The 18,981-nt window shown below is 50.8% G+C and overlaps 1 protein-coding gene across 4 annotated transcripts in view; it reads right to left on the bottom strand.

Moving 5' to 3' along the window:
• LOC100119897 (neural-cadherin) overlaps positions 1-18,755 on the bottom strand; it is an 89,897-nt gene extending 71,142 nt beyond the window's left edge. For 3 of the 4 annotated variants that reach the window (XM_031922536.2, XM_031922539.2, XM_031922538.2), the window contains exon 1: positions 18,278-18,755. The gene's annotated coding sequence lies outside the window, so the exon portion shown is untranslated. Of the gene's footprint in view, positions 1-5,664; positions 5,741-18,277 lie in introns of those variants that run through there. The other variant, XM_032597259.1, reaches the window with a different exon arrangement.
• Between the last annotated feature and the right edge of the window lie 226 nt (positions 18,756-18,981).

The raw sequence follows: 18,981 nt of genomic DNA, 5'->3' as shown, positions 1-18,981 counted from the left end.
CCAATTGGCCGGCGACGCCTCTCGCAAATCGAGTTACCTTCTCCTTCCCGCAGCAAAAACTGCAAGCCCGGCGTCGCGCCCGGAAAAAAGCATGGCGCGGCTAAGTAAATTACGTCTCGCAGTCTGGCTCGATAAATCAGCGGGGTCGCGTTCGAAACCGAAATAGATACATCGCGGATAATACGCGCAAGTGTAGCATCGCGAAGTGCAAGGTTGGACCATCCGCTTTATTTTATATATACGCGTTCTTCCTCCCGCGGGAGGATTACGCAGAACGACGCATTGTTAATGCAGTCGCGCGCGACGGCTGTGTTTTTTGTGCGCCGATCGGCGATTCGCTCGTTACGGGCTCAGTTAACCACTGGGATTTCGCGCGATTGATTATGCAGGAGGACGGCACCGCTGCCTCGGGGCTCTCGGATTTAAATGTGTAATGCGGACCTGCTTAGGTAGAAAGGCTGCTCAAACCCCGATAGCTACGACTCGGTTGCTGTATTTTTTTGACGATTTAATTTTTTCTCCCCGCATTTTCGTTCAAAAAAAAGGCCGTGCGCGAGGGGAATTGGTTTTCGGCGGGAAAAAGGCGCAGATTGAAAAACTTTAAAGCTGCTCAAACAGGAGCTGGGGAGAAATGCAATTTTCACACATCATTTCGTGCCCCCGCAGAGAGAAGTATAGTATTTAAAATTGTTCGGCGCTGCAGAGTGTGTGCGCTGCAGTTACACGGCGACCCAGATTTCCCCTCTGATTCGCTTTAAAGTTTATTAATGTAAACTGCTGGCTGCTGCTGTTCTCTCTTTCTCTCCACCGAGTAGCTCGCGTTATTAGATGCATTTTTTACGCTTTTCCAAACTACATCGTTAATAAATCCCCATCCGTTTGTTTATTCATCAGCTACACCCACGCGCGATACCCAACGATCGAAGGAGCGTTCGATGCATCGGCGATTTTTTGCCTATATCCCGACAATAGCTACACACGCAGGCATATATAATTAGCCAGCAATTACTTCCCATTGAATTCCTCTCCCGAGTATCTGCGCGATGCAACAACACCTGTCGCGCGCGCACAGCGAGAACAATATATAAATAGACGGGCTATTATTAACCTGCTCCCAAACAACAACGTGCTGCGCCGAGTCATAATTTCCGCGCGCGAGCGCCGGAAGCGTTGCGGGCGTGCCTGTGCACACACATACACATAAACAGGGACGCGTTTTTCCGAAAGAAAAAATACGAAATAATAACAGCAGCGGGGTGGGGGGGGGCACAAGGGAGGAAGAGATGAGACGTCGTGACCGTTACATTTGCAAGAGAATAGCCGTGGGCGTGACTTTATGCACGCGAACTCGGGGTGCATATATAGCTGGTATGTATAAAAGAAAGGGCTGCAGCCGTATAACGAGCCGCGCACGCAATAAGCGGCGCGCGATGAGCTTCTCTTTTCTCTCTCGTCCTTTTATTTTCCTTCGGTGTTTAGCATAACGAGACGCTACTTAAGAGAGTGGTTGTCGTAGCGCTTGAATATGCAGAGCTTATAAGAAAAATCCTTGACCGTTGAGTGTCCATCCATCCATACATTTTTTTAAACAACGAGAGCCCTGCGAATCCCGCTCGACATTATCGACGGTTTCGAATTACACTCTCACTGCACTAGCTGCGAGTTCCGCCTTAATATCAACATCCGGCTCGTTCCGCTCGGGAAAGTTCGGGCTTTAGCATTAAAATGAAAGGGAATAACGTTACAGGTCCGCGCGTGCGCGCGTGTGTGTGTCAAATATTAAATTTCCTCTCCCGCAACTTGTCCACCCGCGCTACAACGTATACGTATATCATACAGAGAGTAGGAAACTCGCTCCGCCGCGCGAACATAAGAGCGGACGACGCTATGGAAAAGTTATGACTCTCTCTTGTCGGCCTATGAATCACGGAAGAAGAGAGGAGAAAAAATCCCCGCAGCGCCGCTGCAAATTAGTAGCGACGATAACAACGGAAAATGGAAGCTCGGCTGGCTGCGTCGCACGTCAATTTATACCTGCGCTCTACGTCTGGCCCGTGGCCTTTAATCAGTCCGCGGCAAAGTGCACCGCTTAATTGATTGCTCCCCCCGTAGAGCTTGCAAGCTCTCTCTCTCTCTCTCTCTCTCTCTCTCTCTCTCTCTCTCTCTCTCGACGCGGAAAATGAAAGCCGCCGAAATACGCATCGGCTTTAATTTTTTAATTTCCCTGCGCACCAATGTCGGCCGCGCTTATACGCTTCTCTGTCGAATTCATCGTGCGTCTGATGAAGGGGGGAGGCGCGTGTAAGCGCCACTCGATTCGTCGAGTTTACACCGAGTAGGGGGCGATAATGACGCTGTTTTTTCGCGCAATCGATACGGGAGAGAATTTCGCGCGCGGCTGCTTAATTGTTCGCGTAACGATAATGGCGCGTCGCGGAGATATTTAATATTCCCTCGTCGGCACGCTCTCTCTCTCTCTATCTCTCTCTCTCTCTCTCTCTCTCTCTCTCTCTCTCTGCCTCTCAACCCGAGCGCGAAACTCCGAACGGTATAATTCGCTCGAGTCGCAAAAAAAGATCAACAGCAGCAGCGAAAAATTCCCCGAAGCGTGCAAAATTGGCATCAGCGCGCATATTTTCGTGATATACTACCGCACAGCAGCAGCTCTGTATACCCCAGCGAGATGTGTTGTATGCGTGCGCGTACCGAGGGAGAGTCTGCCGGATGCTGGGCTTCTATAAATGGATATGTGAGCGCGCTCGCGCTATTCGGCATGTGCGCCCTTGTGTGAACCAAGTTCCGAGAACGAGGCGCGCGGTGCTCTCTTTTTTTCGGAGCTGCTTTGCCTCGCCGTGATGTGTTTCGGCCTTGCGCGAGCGTTGTGTATAAGAGTAAAAAAAAAGCGCGCGCGCTCGGGGATCTCCCGTTCGAAGAGAGGAAGCCGCTCTTATTCGCTACGCGTGTAATTAATATTGCCCCGGTAAGTTATGCGTATACTGGGAGAGAGAGAGAGATAGGTTCGGCGAATAGTTACGGTAGTTTAGGAAGTTATATCAAGAGAGAGAGAGAGGCGTCCGCGAGAACTTGTAATTTTGAAAGTTTCGAGATGCTGGTGGATAAGTATATTATACAAAGGGAAATGATAACAAAATTTCAGTAGACTAGACATCAGTTATAGCACGAGTGACCCGAGTAGTAGGCCCGCTGCACCAAGGCAGTTCAGCCGCACCTCTCTATATATGCAGTATTCGTGGCGATTTTGATCAGGGAAATAGAAAAGCGTCCACGCGCCACCTATCCACGCCATCCGGAGCTATAAATAGAGCGTCGAATTCGAACGGTGAAGGGAAAGGACCATCAGTCCCTAAACTGTTGTATTCTCTCTTATACGCCCGATTCCGCGTGCTCGCACAGCGTCATGCCGCGTTGGGATGAATAGGCGCAAAATTACCCCCGGCCTAATCCGACTTCAGGGAGTAATCAGTCGAACACGAGGAAAGAACAACGTCACACGACGTTACTATACTTTTCCGCAGTCGACACCGTATCGCAGGCGCTCTATACATGACTTGCCTCCGCGCGGAGCGTAAGAGCGGAACGAAGTCGGCTTATTAAGGCAATCAAGCCAATGAGCAAAGCCAGCCGTAGTCGGCTGCACAAGATGAAAGCGCGCGAGCGCGAGGAAAAAAAAGCACGCGTGAAAGGGGTTAATGAGGAGAGAGGAAAAAAATAATAACGTATCTTTTCTGTCCGTCGCGGAGATGCGCCGTGTATAGTGTTATTCGAGAGGGTGGAGAGTAAAGATTATGCTTTGTGTACGGGAGTTTGCGATAAGTTCTACGGTTATGACTGCTGCTTCGCGAATGTTGCTCCACTGGCCTCGTGAAACGTCGTCGTGGGCTGGAAGATATATGCATTAATTCGATGCGCGACTACGCGGGTGACCGATCGTTTCGCGAGACATCGCTTTTGGTTACGATTATGGCTCGGCGAGCTTGATGGATAATCTTGTAGATATAGTCGCAGCGACGTGTGGGAGCTTATTGAATTTTCTGGCGTAAACTTGTTTGAGCTGTTATTACGCGCGCGTGCTGTATCAACGTTATGCTAATGTTTGATAAAGATTGGTGTTAGTCCGATGTAATACCTTTGAGAGTAGGTGAATTACGTTACCGCGCCTTTCCGGCGATAAATCTCAATTTTCGAGAGATACATAACGGCTCTATCATCGCAGTAGTAAAAATAAAAAATTCTCCGAAACCACGATCGAGTGACACATAGCGTTCTATTTAAAACCCAACCAAAAAAAAACCCTCTCTCCCTCCCAAACGGTTTACACAAGTGTCCAACTCGGAATAAAAAAAAAAATCCATAAACGAGTCCGCTGCATCAGGCAACGAATCCTCTAACAAGCATTGTCCGCATAAACCCATCCCATCAGTCGCGTAAAAATGTCATCGCGCACGACACCCTAAAAAAAAAGCACGCCAACCCCATCCCCATCGTATACCCACTATAGGTCCAATTACCATCGCGCGCACGCGGTACACACGCTCGAGAGGATCAGGACTGCAGACGACAGGTCGCTCGTCGCGCGCCACGAATAAAAGCGAGAGTTTTATACAGCGCATAGAAAAGAGAGACAGGGAGCATAGGCGCCTTGAAGGTCCTAAAGTGTTCCCCGGGTGCGGCTCTCTCATTCTCCCCCCATTGAAAAGCTGCGGCGACGGCGGCTCCATCCCTGCTCACGACGAGAGAAGACGATGATGAAGAAGGAAGGAGAGACCCACGCGCCAGGCACACGCACGGCTTTGTCGGGGATAAACGCCCCTGACGCGATGCCGGATGCCGGCCGGGCTGCAGCAGTGTATGAAAAAAGGATGAGTACACTCGGACGATTTCACGGCTGAGGTTGCAGCAGCGGCTCTTTTTTCCATCTTTGATGCCCGAGAGCTCCTTCCGCGTTTTGTGCGGCAGACCGCGCTTGGTCACTCGCGGATGAATATTCTCTCATATCTCTCTCGGCTGCGACGAGAGTAGAAGCGAGAGCGGCAGACACACACACACACACACACACACGGCGAGTATTGATTATTCGCGATGTGCCGTTACACACACGCGCGCGCGCGCGCGCGAGCAAGCCTCCCGTGAAACGGAATACCTTTGATCCGAGAGCCGTGAAAGAAATTCAATATACCTGAGAGGTTTGTCGCGCGCCCTCGTGCGTGTGGGTGTCCTGAGAGTTTCGAGTATTGATGGGAAATTAATAATATATACAGCCGAGATAGCGGGTCGCGAAGAAGACGGGATGTATTCTTTGCAAAATTGAAAGCAAACACCGCGCGGGCCCAGCGGGGAAATTCACTTACGTGCATTACGCGCGCACTACGAGAAGAGCGTCGCCGTCGTCGTCGTCGTCGGGGAAGTTTGGATAAATTTACAAACTGCTCTAAAATCATAACACAAGCCGGGCTGCTCCCGGTGTGCGTATAAGAAGTTGTTACGCGATAAGAGTTTTCAACTTGCGGTTGCATTATACGAAGTGTACGCTATTATCGGAGTCGTTGAAAGCTCGGATACATCAGACCTCGCGAGCGGCGCTAGCTTTTGATTCCGATGAATCCTCGCGGATCGTATAAATTCACACTTCGATGCATCATATACCTTGTGCCTCCTAATCCTGTCTGCGCCGCACCGGCGGCCTTGGAATCGCATCCAAAAAAAAAAAAAAAAAAACGAGGATAGCCGCACGTCGTTCGATGCACTGTTTTCACGCACAACACCCACGGCTGCACAGGAGGCGAAACAAAAATAAATAAAAAACCGCACAGACACACGATGCCACAGTATACTCTCTCCCGCTTCCTATGCGTATATCCTTTCTCTCTATCCGTCTGTCTATCCGCAGCGGCAGCACACGTCCGTCAGCGAGCGCGGCACGCTCGATACTCAGCGCGCTCGTGAAATATTCGAAAGACGAGCCCCGGCTCTCAGTCTCGTATATAGTCGAGTGGCTCCGCCGAGCGGCAGCCGCTGCCCCTACTCCCGTCGTCTTTTGATACGCGGCCGCGAGGAGTAGTAGTAGGATGCTCCTGGCTGCGGCACCCCCGTAGAGCAAGAGAGAGAGAGAGAGAGAGAGAGAGAGAGAGAGAGAGAGAGAGAGAGAGAGAGAGAGAGAGAGAGACGAGGGGAGAACTTCTGCCTTGGGGGATAGGAGGGTGATGCAGTGGCGCAGACTGCTACACTGCGGCGGAGAGAGCAGAGCCAGACGGAGAGTCATCGGAAGAAAGTGACAAAACGATCTGGATGTGCGTCTGATGTCTCTCCGCTGCAGGGAGGAGGAGGAGGAAGTCGGAGACTCCTAGCTATGCTTGTATACTCTCGCTTGTTACGAGGCTTCGAAAACTTCGTCGGGCCGAGAGCTCCGTATTATTGGAATTTTCGCAATACAGCGCCGCGCGAGCAAGATATGCTCTTTCCTCGAGAGATTCCGAGCACGAAAGACGCGACGCGTATATAAATAACGAAGCACAGAGCTGGACTTGAAAATTGAAAATCCCGTGCCAAACGACAAATCACACGCTCGTGTATTAAAAACAAATGCAATCGTCACGCTGCAATAAAAGCTCGGGAGGATGAAAAAAAAAGAAGAAGAAGAAGAAAAGCATCAGCCTCGAAGACGTCGACGACTTTATTGGACGAAAGTGCAGAAGAAGGAAGGAGCGAGGCAGTTAGATTTATCGGGGGAGAGAAAAAAGAAGAGCGCCGCCAGCAGCAGCGAGCGACGGTGGCGGTGCCAATCGATAAGAGGGTTGCATGCGCCCCGAAAAAGCGTTGTTGCCAGTGCGACGACGACTATTGCCCTCGACTGCTGCTCCTACCGCGCTCTGATGCACTGCACTTTTGTTTTTTTTTCCTTCGCCGCGCTAATTTCAAAACGCGCGATGGATTAACCCCTGTATCGTTGATGCGAAACTTTGTACGTTGATGTAATAACCACCAGTCGTTAAGCTCTCTCTCTCTCTCTCCGCCGGCAAACCGAACTATATAACAATTTTCGAATCCAATCTGCATATAGACGACGGCAAAAAGTTAAGCCACCAGTTCCAGTGTGCTGAACTACCCGCGGGCGCGGCGTTTTATTAGCCTCGGATGCGTTCCATCTGCGCGCGCACGGGTTAAAGCGCATTTGAATTTAAACGAGCTTTAAACAGCCCGAATTTTCCGAATTCTGCGAGAGTTAATATAACGAGACGCGCGCATCAGCTCCCCGAACTTTCCATCGAATTTCAAAACGCCTCCTGCATCAGATTGCGCCGCGATAACGAGAAAATAAAAAGCGTAGTTGATCCACGCTGCAGCTCCGCGAGATATAATAAGTGCTTCCATGATCCGCGGAATCTGGGGTGTATATACTTATATATAGCACACACATACATTCACAGGAGTCGGCAGCTGCCGACGTAATTTCAACAAACAACACACGAGTTCGCATGCAGCGCGGTAATTGGCATGTCGGCGTCTCTCTCTCTCTCTCTCTCTCTCTCTCTCTCTCTCTCTCTCTCTCTCTCTCCCTCTCCCGCGCACGTATATAACCCCGAAAGTAGGTCCATTACTACCGGGAAGCGGAGGCTCCGCTAGCGCGCGCGAGAGAGAGAGAGAGAGAGAGAGAGAGAGAGAGAGCTACGCGCGAAAAAAAAGGCGCGCGGTGATACAGGTAGATGGGTAGAGCTATAGGTATACGCAGATGTGTGTACCGGCGCCATTATCGCTAATGGAATTACGAGTACTCCGCTTATATATAGAGGTAGGTGGTTGCGGATTGAGAAAGAGACGTTGGTCGTTAGGGCGCCGGAGAGAAAAGAGCGAGAGTGCGTCGCTCGATTGATGGCACATCAAAGCGTATGGCGCACACGTGTAATAGTGGTGGTAGGTATGAGGCAAAAGCGCTTGCTCAATCCGTTTCGACCTTTTTTTGGTGTGTTTTCGCGGGGTAACTCACACCCTGGGAGAGAATGCGCAGCTTGAAATTATGTATAATTACGGTATGAACGGTCGAGACGTAATTTCGAGTGCAAGTGCGTGTGAACTCGCACTTTCGACGAGTCGGACGGAAGATATAATTAGACTGGATGACTGTATAGAGACGCGCATTTCCATTGCTAATGAGCTGTCGTTTTCGATTGGTTATTGGGCGCGTGATTACTCTGTGTAAAGAAAAGAAAATCACCTGTAATTTTCGAGTTTCTATTGTACAAACAACTACGATTTTCTCTTTTTTAATTATAGAGAAAAAAAAATTGATTGCCCGCGTGAACTCGCGCGATATTGAATTTTACAAGCGCGCAAACAACTTTTATCCACGTCGCTAGCAATAATCACGAGCCGTTAAAAATAAAATTCAAAGCGCCGATAAAAAGTGGATATTAAATTTCCTGCGCGATATAGTTGCGAAGTGTGTTAAAAGAAGAAAAGAAACGTTACAAAACATTCGCAGCGCCTCGCGCGACTATTTCAACCACGATCCGACGACCTTTTTATCGCCCTTACAGCTCGTAAACAAACAGTCAAGCCGAGCAACAAACGTATACACACTTCCCGGAACGACTTCCACCCTCCGGGTGTGTAAAGAAAAAAAAACCGTCGTCCATCGCTTATCCACTACACCCCGTGTGTCAGTCGATAACAGCCGTAAGAAATTCACCTACGTACACTCACACTCACGTCGCAACGATGTTTCACTGGCCAATTAAAGCAACAGCCTATACTCGTCGACTCGTTCATAAATTCATCGGGTTCGTCAAAGCTGCGAGCGCGCGGGGCGAAAATTGAAAAACATTTCACGCGCGCCCGAGCAAAGTATCGAATTCCAGGCGCACGCGAGCAAACATCGTTTACCCGGTCAACCAACCGCCTCGGGAATATAACGAACTGTGGAGGATAGGCCATGTGGACACACGAAAACTGCGAGCATCTCGCCAAAAGGATATTTCATTCTCATCGTCCAGCGCCGCCAGCAAATCGATACACACGTCCCTCGCCAAGGGACACACGACCGCCCCTTTGCTCAACCCTGCAGTGTCTATACAGCCTGTGAGAAAGAACCAGACGCCTACTACGTGCGACGCTCTTCTCCGGGACAATTACGCAACGGCCAGAGGAATAGACAGATGACGCCGGACAATGAAAGCGCGAGAGTACGAGTCGAGTTCCGGATCTCCAGAGGCGAGAAACTGCCGCGACCCTTTGAGTACCTTACACTCACGCTTATATTCGCCATATGGCACGTCATCTTATAGACCACTGCACTCGTTTTGGCAGCGCAGTGGCCTATACTCGCCGATATTATGCATTTCGAATGGGTGTGAAAACGCCGTGCGGCAATTGATCTCTCCTGAGCGCGAGCCGACGACGACGGTGCTAATAGGTCAGCGAAAAGGTTTTCATCCGGGCGGGAGCTCTGAAAAACGAGCCGTTTGAAAAATGGACCGATCGATTTGCTCCGCTAGCGCCTCTCCTGGATTTTCATAGAGGAAGATTTATACCGACGCTTTACTCCCCCTCCCCCCTCCCCCTCTCTCTCTCTCTCTCTTTTGCTTCTTTTGTTTTTCCTCCGGATATTTTTTCGGCGTGAATAAAAAAATATGGGACGAGTTTGATTTATTGCTCGATTTCGCTCGCGATTGTGTAATCCGATACGGGTGCGGGTATACCGACTTTTCTGCGCCTGTTGAGTCAAAGTCTAATAGAATACTTGTAGCCATCGATCAGGCAGAGCAGTATCTCGCCGAAAACATAATTCCCGCATTCATCACTGTTTACGTCGCGACAAATCATCCGGTCGACCTGTGACGAGGTATAGAATTCGATCGTCTTGCTTCTGCGAATCCAGAGCATCCCGACCGCGATCTCTCGGCCATAACACGATACTCATCGGTTTCGCTCGACTCCAAGACGCCACATCAAAACCGCGCGTATAGCTCGCTCGCTCGATCGAAAAAAGCGAACATTTTTCTAAACGATAAAGCCTGTGCACAGATTTCCCGAATCAAAGCGCGAAAGTCGGCCCGGTCGCTCAGACTCAATTCCGCTTCGGACGTGGTGCGCTTTTTTTCCGAGCCACGAAATCCGGCACCGCAAAATATAATAGCTTTGGAAATTGAATCGTCGACTCCGCAGGCTTCGCAATATAGCGCACGGAGAGAGAGAAATGGACGCGCAACAACACCCATACACACTGTGCAGCGGTCGCGCGCGCACATACACACGGAGAGTTATTTCGAGATTTATTATATTCCCGTCGACAACTGCGCTCGATATTTTTCGGCCAGTCTGCCATTGTCGTCCACATCCACACATTGCGCACACACAGAAAGAGAGTGAGACCCAAGGGGCGTCGGATCCTCGGCCCCCTCGCACACGCCACGACGACTCATTCATTCCGCTCCACAGCTGCATTTCTCTCTCTCCGGCGTGTGTGTATGTGTGTGTGTGTGTGTGCACAGCTCCGGCGCAGGCCTAATTAGCTTGGACGTGTGCGGTTTTATATTGGACGTCGGTTTGCGTTATATACATCGGGATTCGTTTTTCGATCCGACGTGTGTTTGCGGATAGACTCGGCTGACCGTCTGTGTGTGTGCTTATATTGTGTGTGAATAAGGGACGCGTCGGCGAGATCGCGATGATGTGCATGAGGGATTTATATCGTTATGCTGTGTAGGGAGAGAGAGAGAGAGAGAGAGAGAGAGTCGATGCGAATTAAGCGGATTATCGTCGTCGAATTTCGACGTCGACTTGCGCACGCCATAGGTATTAACATTTATGGCTTTACTGCGATCGCGCCATATACAGGCCGACGAGGCTAATGGCATACTTGCCGGGCTTCGATTGAGTATAATCAGTGATTTTCGTATCTGCGCATAATGCTGCGAGGAGAAAAAGCAAAAGACACGCGAGTGGTCGCGAAAGAATAACAGTTGTGGGCTGGCTTACTCTCCGGCGCCACCATCTGAGCATTTCGGCACTCTTCTCTTCTTATCAACTTCAATATTATTTGTTATAATTCAATCTACATAAAGTTATCCTACTTTTTAACAAATCTTTCGAAGTTAGCGCGTTCCTGATACCCGTGAGCGCATTTCTCTCTCTCTCTCATAACCGGAGCACACCCGCCCTGGATTCCATGGTGTCCCCAGCGCAAATTTGCGTATCAAGCCAAATTAAGACGATTCGTCGAGTCGAGTCAATTGAACTGGCCCAAATTACAATACGGCACTAATTGCTCCTTTCAAACACAGCACACGCATATCATAGCATAAACAGAAAAACACCCTCTCCCAAGACTTGACTCGCGCGAGGTCGTTATCCCGCGCGAAAAGTTGGCAGCCGTCCCGGCGAATCGCGGGAGCTTATTAATATTCCATTAAAAAATGTCTGGATACTCGCTTCCGAAATGGGTTAAGTTCCGAAAGAGAGGATAGTGCATACTCGGGATCGAAATCGCGCCGGCGGCAAATAATTGAAACGGCACTCGAAGGTGCAGGCAGGGGTCCACTGCCGGCGAAATTGAAGCGCTCCAGTTGCCCGCAAATAGCGATGCCCGTTAATTGGAGAGCTCGACTCTTTCTCCCTCTCTCTTGGTCTATATAGAGGCGAGTTTATAAGCGGAGAGCGGAACAAGTGCCAAAAATTCTCTCGCGCTCGTAACGATGATAACGCTGCCGCGCTTTTATTTTCGGAATAGGGATCGGAGTTTAGGAAGATTGCTCTCTATAATACGGATGAAAAGTTAAAACGGCACTTTGCGAAACAAAAATTGATTTACTCCACTTCAGAGCTCATTCGAGTATACGCTCGACCCGATTTAAAAATAATTCAAATTCAGGTTAAAGGACTCGATAGCTCTGTGTTCCAATATTAACACTTTGTAAAAGCGGGGAGCTTTTAAAACGTCGATAAACGTGTACTCTCGCGGTGTGTGTCTGCATGGTATCGTCTGTGAAATGAGTTTGTTAGGCTCTGCGATGGATCCTTCGTGATTTACCGACTCGAGTGTACAGCGCGTCTGAAAAATTCTTCATCGTATAATGTTTGACGAGCTGTTATCCGTTTCGCCGATGCTCGTTAGTTGGCTCGCCATCTAGTGTTTCCAATTATACGTGAGATATTTATCGGCGAGTGTCTCGTATATTTCTAACGTTATTCTCCGCTGCTTCTTGAAATTTTCGCAACGAAAGAACACTCCCGAGTCGATAAGCCAAAAAGCAGCGCGAAAGCCCTCGGGAAAGTATCAATCCACGCGCAATTTAGCTCCGCTTTAATATATTTTCATTACCTCCCCGCGCGTAAAGCCGACGCAATTTCTCACGGCAAACACACAGAGCGGCCTAACTCATTTACCAAAAGCCAAGCTCGGTAATCTCTCCCGACCGAGTTATCCACACAGTCACGACCCCCCGCGGACTTCCTCCCCCACCCACGCGGTAATTAAACCGTCGATACGAAGGCGCGAAAAGTTCCTCGGCTTCGAGATCGAGAGAGTGAGAGAGAGAGAGAGAGAGAGAGAGAGAGAGAGAGAGAGAGAGCTATACACCGATAGCCACGCAGCTGAAGTGGCCGAAAAGCACACTCGCAAGCTCGAGTGCGCGGTGTGTGCTTTATCAGGCATAATGACTCCGAGAGACTACACACAGAGGCGCTCCCATTCTCTGCAGCTCTGACCCAATTTTTCTGCGGCGACTATACGCTGCGAGCGTAACGCGCGCGCGTCACGGATGAACGTCGGAATAGAAAGAGAGTGTATATACGCTGTGACAAGGCCGACGGCTCTTTGAAGTTCGTTGCATCGAGCCGCCGCGCGTTGACCCGGCTCTCCTGCATATACGTGCGCTTTATACACACAATAGGCACGGCTGTATAGACTGCAGGCAATCCGACTTTTTTTTTCTACTGAAATGCGCTTTCCGCGAGCCGTCGCGTACGAATATTCGATTTTCCGCTTGTGCAGCGCATATTTCTGCATACGCGACGGGTATAAATCCTTCGGAATATAAGACGCGCTGCGCGGAGAGAGTGCACTTTCGACGACTTGAACGCGAAATTGAAACAAACATCAGCGGCGCAAGCTATATACGACTTCTCTCTCCGTGGGGCGTCCTATATAACGAACGAGCTTTCGCGAGCGGCGGGTCGATACTCGAATAAATATCCTGGACAGACGCCGGCGCGTGTATTTTTCCGGGAAACGAGCGGATCGACTTTTCGCTCATAGCCAGTCGTCGTTTCATCAGACAGTGGGCGAAGCATAGAGAAGTCGCCCCCGCGCGCTGAAGAGTCAATTTTTCCTTTCAGCTACGACTAGTAGCTCATATCCGCGCTGCGGATGGAAGCGTCGATCGTTTTGGGGGAAAAAATATACCAGCGTCGAAAATTCGTCTCGGATTATACGCCGATAATTACGAAAATCCATTCTTCGCGCAAATACACATAGAAGCTCGAAAAGCTCGCCGCATAGACGAGCGAAAGTTCAATCTCTCTCTCTCTCTCTCTCTCTCTCTCTCTCTCTCTCTCTCTCTCTCTCGCTCGGGTAGGATAAATATGAGATTCCTCGTCGCGGTGCAGCTCGGATTGCTCGTGAATTATCGAGGGAACGAAAATCCATCCGCGCGCGGCAGCGGTGCACACTCGAGGAATATTAGGTATTAAATTTCAATTTCAAAAATGCACGAACTCCAGATAAACCTAAGCTCGGCTCGCTTTTTCGATTATCCGGGGCCAATCTCGTATACCCGCGTACAAAGCCTGCGTAAAATTAAAAATCGTTTACGTCCGCGACGAGGCGTATATACACGAATAACAATGCCGTCGCCGGCGGGCTATGCACAACCCTCCGAGTAGATCGTCTCGGCGATACCCGCCCCCTCGATGATAAAAAAACACAAGTAGAAGCCACGGAGTTCACTGGGTCACGCAAGCTCCTCTCGTCTAAGCGTCGAATCGTCGTAAAAGTCGAATTTGCAGCGCACAACCAACAGGATATCTCTGGGATAGATCGTAAAAAAGGGCTCGCGAACTCGGGGCGTCGGTCTATGCGGCGCAGCGCTCTATATATACACACGCGGCACTGCGGGGTCGTCGCGCAGACCGAGAGCCGTCCTGAAAATATCGGAGCTCGCGCGAACGTCGACCGCAAGGTTAGTATGTACGGATCTCTCTCTCTCTCTCTCTCTCTCTCTCTCTCTCTCTCTCTCTCTCTCTCTCTACGGTAGTTGCAGCTTCCTCGAGTCATCGGGCGCGCGGGCATTCGCGGAATCTCCCCGAGAGCTTTCCTTCGCGAGCGAGCTTTTGTGTGTGTGTACGTGCCGCGCCACGATGGTAAACAAGGCGTTTTCGAGCTTCTCGCCGTTAATTAACGCTGTGAATGTTTAATTAGCGCGAAAACGGCCTCGATAATTATCGGAGCTGTAATTGCTTCGCGATATTGATTTGATATAAACACTTCTCTCTCTCTCTGTGGGACACAGAGGTAAAAGTGATATTTATGGCTCTATCCGGGCTAATTATGGACAGCCGTGCAGTCGAAAATCGATGCGGTTGATCGCGAGCGATGCCGATACTCCGCGGTGTATAACTGCCCGCGGGAGAGAGAGAGAGAGAGAGAGAGAGAGAGAGAGAGAGAGAGAGAGAGAGAGCTTAATTGGAACTTGCGCGCAGCCGCGATCAATCATCTGCGCGCGGAAAAATAGCGGTGTACAAATAGAGTTTCGAGTGTGCGGGAATTAAAAATAGATCGGTTCTATACTCTCCAAGAAAAAGTACAAGCTATCAGGAACTGCATGGTAAATTCGTATGATGGATGGGAGCAGGTTGCACCAACAGTCGATCGTTCAATGTACGGCGAGTAGATTCGTAAAAATAACGAGCTTTTAGAACTCGTGAAGCAACACAGTTTTCCCGTAGAAAATCAGCATACACGCGACGGCTCTCCCTAAGAAGATCGACCTCAACCTTCGTTCATCCCGCGTCGTAGCGCGGCTCGTCCCTGACATTCGGCGGCACATCGTGTGTAATACCCTCGCTAAAAAGTTCGAGTCTCGCGCCGCGACTTCAAACGCGATCCGCAGATCGAAAAGCTGTACACACGTCGCAGGTTCAACGAACGTAAGTGCAGCGCAGTGAGAGAGAGAGAGAGAGAGAGACAGAGAGACACGAAGCACGAGCAACCTAATGCGGCTTCGCAGAGGGACGACGGTAAAGGGCTTCCTCTCCGCTCATCACGCGACATCATCGTCCTTTTCTTCGTTCGATTTTTTCCTCTCGCTCTCTCCGCTCCAGCTAACGTCTCCGCGTACGTACACACACTAACACATCGGAGCCGAGAGAGAGAGAGAGAGAGAGAGAGAGAGAGAAACAAATAAGCCAAATATATCCCATCCGGTGCGCTGTGCGCAGAGGCGGTTATAACGACTTTGTCACGCAGCGGCAGAGCAGCGCTTCGTCTCTCTCTCTCTCTCTCCGATGCTGCTGCTGCTGCTTCTCGGGCGTGGAGCCGAGAGATACGCCACCGCTGCGCGCGGGATCGATCGCGACCGACCTGACCCGAGCGAATGCCGTACTATATATACACTACGGAGCGCAGAGAGGCTACCGCCACCGCCGCCGCGCTGCTGCATGTGAAGAGCAAGGCGAAATCGCTGATCCATTGATGCGGCTTTTTTCCCTCTTGTCTCAATGTGCGTGTAGGTGTAGGTGCACACGACAACTACGTAATAACGTGCTTTTTTCCGGGACGTATACAGCAAGTAGTTTCCGTCTTTGCCGATGCACGCGCGCCAGCGTTAACGATTCTTTTGTCGCGGGAAAATCTATTGTTTCGTTCGAGAGCTTCGGAGTATAGATCGAGCTTTTTTTTTTAACCGAACCTGCTACAGCGAGACCGATACGCCAAGAATTTCGCGGGGGAATATTTTTCAGGATATAATTCGATGAGCGAACGGACAAAGGCGACCGGGATTTCCATTGCAAATCGCGCGCGCTATTCAGAGCTTTCTCGCTCCGGTATATATACTGGACTTGACAGGTCGAAACGGTGCGAAAATTTAATTCGAATCTCTTCCGCGCCGACTAAATATTCGCGTTCGAAAGGAAAACCGTAGCTCTGATTTTTCCACGCTGTCCAAACATTCTTCTCTCTCCTATACGTATAATATCGATTCCGAAGAGGAAACGCTACGGGGATCACGCTGGAATTATTCGAGTACGGCCTAATCAAATAGCTTTGTCATTCGTCCGATCCCTTCGGTGACTTGCGCTATGGCTCGAGATCAGCGGAGAAGAATAAAGCTCTCGAGAACGAGATCTCGAAGAGGAAGAGAATAGCATTTTTCTCGTATACGCGGGGATTATAATCCCGCGTGAGTTGACCGCTAGGAGAGGCCGAGAGTGCGCGGCGGCTGAATTTTTCAATCGAGACGTCGCTGTCCATTATTTACACTTCGAAATTGTACATAGATCTATAGGTTGGATCGAGAAGAGGGGAGGAAGAATTTACGAGGGCAGGTTTCGAAAGAGATTCATGGCTTTTTAAAAATTCAATTAGCTAAGAGCGCCCACGCACGGGAGGAGATCATCGTTTTTCCGTCGCCGTATACGCGTAAGAAGCGTGTATGAAGTATGCATGCGCCGCTCGTAAAAAATTTCATTCCACAATGCCAAGCTGCATTTGCCTGAGGTATATTGATTCCGCTATATTTATCCGCTTCGACTATCCCGACGATTTTATAAATACCCTCGGTTCCGCGGGAAAATCGTTATCATCCGTACAGTGCATAAATAAACGTCGTCGGAGCTGCCGATCGATGAAGATTCGAATGAAGTATCTCGAGAGACTTACGTCGGTAAAAAGTCTTCTCCAATTGCGGCTATACGAGCGGCCATTACGGGGAAAAAGCGAAATCACCGACGAAAATCCCAGCCGCACACGCGATAACACACCTATTACCGCAGCGTCTGACTCCTACACGGGCCATTATCCGCTGGTATATACACGTATACAGAGAGCAAGCAGCGCGGCGAGCAATCGTCAGCTCATAACCGTAGAAATGACTTTTCAAGGGCGGCAGTCGGAATCCCATGGCGTGTATGCGGGGGAGGGAAAAAAGCTCGAGATCAATCGAAGGGGAGCGCGAGCGGCAACGCGCAGGCTCTCCTATACTCTATATACACTCGTCCTGCGTGCGCGCGCGTGTGTGTGTGTGTGCGTGAGAGAGGCGGAAGACGCGCGAGAAGGAGGGAAAAGGGCGAGAATCGGCTGTGGCGAAGGGCGAGGACTCGTTTCCTTAGGTAGTTCGGCAAAATCAATAACCTGTCTCTCTGGCGGCTATATACTCTGCCCGAAGAAAGTGGCGAGAGAGAGAGAGAGGGAGTCCAGGTGACTAGGGAGAGAGAGATACGAAACAGGTGTGGACGTTTTTCCGCCTCGTGACCGCGTTATAAGCGAGGGCGGCCTGCCCCCCCCCCCCCCTCGTGCACGCGTGCACTTACTTCCGCGAGTCGATGCACGAGTGTATGCGAATGTACGCCGTCTGACCGTTACCCTCCGATGCACGCGGCTTTTGCCTTTTTAACGATCGAGGGGGTCTCTCGTTTTTTCTTTTCGAAGAGAGTGGGTGTGTCTGAGCCCGAAAATTCCGGGGATGCGCTCTCTCGTCTCGTCGAGTGTCCGTACGCGCGGGAAAAGTGTGTCAATCCTGACCTGATCGTACATAGACACGAATTATTGTATCGTATACGAAAATCGAATAGGTAGGATAAACAAGCCAGCGGCTGTGATGTACAGTTAGACAGGCATATTTTCCAATAAACGTACGTCTGTGCTGGCTCTCGTACGTGCAAATACTATACTACGGGCCGAGCGCACCTGTCGTCGCTGCGGCTGCGTATTCCACAGACAGCAGCAGCAGCAGCAGCAGCAGCAGCCCTGGTATTGGTATAGCTACAACGAGCTTCCGCGCGCGCGCGCAGCCCTCCCGCGAAGCAGTGCCGTACCTTCACGGGCACTATCTACTGGCCGACGCGCGTGATGATGACCCTGATGATGACGGCGATCGAAAGCTCGCGTTGATGGATCGGCTTGTTTTTCGAGCAATCGCACGGCACCTAATCTCCGTGGCCCAGATGCCCACGCTATCTATAATTCCGCGAAAGCCGCCCCCGTCTCCGGCGGACAAAGCCCCTCGCTGGGATCGCTTGTATACAGTAGTAGTATAACAGTACGTACCTCGGTTCCTCGGCGAAAGCTCCTCTCTCGTGACACGTCGCTCGAAGAAAATGAAGAAACTGAGGCAAAAAACTGCGCGAAGCTCGAGACACTACGGGACACTAGGGGTACTCGAGTCTCGATGTCACTGAACGTCGCTGCGACGCTGCGGCCCAGTAGAGATCGTCGCCGCGCATCGGCACATCGACGCAGAGTATAGCACACACGCGCGGACACTATTTACCTCTACCTCTGGAAATCTCACGCCGCTGAGAGAATTGCCTCGAAGCCAGCCGCGCACGCATCGGAGGCGCGCTCTGAGCTATTATATACTTAGAAAAGACGCTGTCGGCGAGGAGCGGCTGGCAAAGCTGGCGAGCAGGGCGGCAGGTCCTCCACCTCTGCTCTGGCACGCGTTCGGTCGATAGGTGGCACACGCTCTCCCCTCTCTCAGCTGCTGCTGCTGCTACTCTGCTGTGCTGCTAGCGAGTCGAGCGGGGCGCGGACCACTACCTTAACGAGCCTCCCGGATCGTTGGATGGAACTGGCGCCCGCTCTATGCTCGCGCCCCACTCTCGCCCGGCCGTTCTGTCCGCCGTGCTCGCTCCCCCACTTACCGCCGGCCGACCCCCACCATCATCCCCCTGTGTCGGCGGCGCTGACGGCGCAACCCCCGCCTCCTTCGCTCTATAGCTGAGCCGCTTCTTCTCTCTCTCCCCGTCCCT

The sequence above is a fragment of the Nasonia vitripennis genome, chromosome 2 (genome assembly GCF_009193385.2).
Source record: "Nasonia vitripennis strain AsymCx chromosome 2, Nvit_psr_1.1, whole genome shotgun sequence".
Taxonomy (NCBI): domain Eukaryota; kingdom Metazoa; phylum Arthropoda; class Insecta; order Hymenoptera; family Pteromalidae; genus Nasonia; species Nasonia vitripennis.
This window is presented reverse-complemented; position numbering and strand designations above follow the sequence as displayed.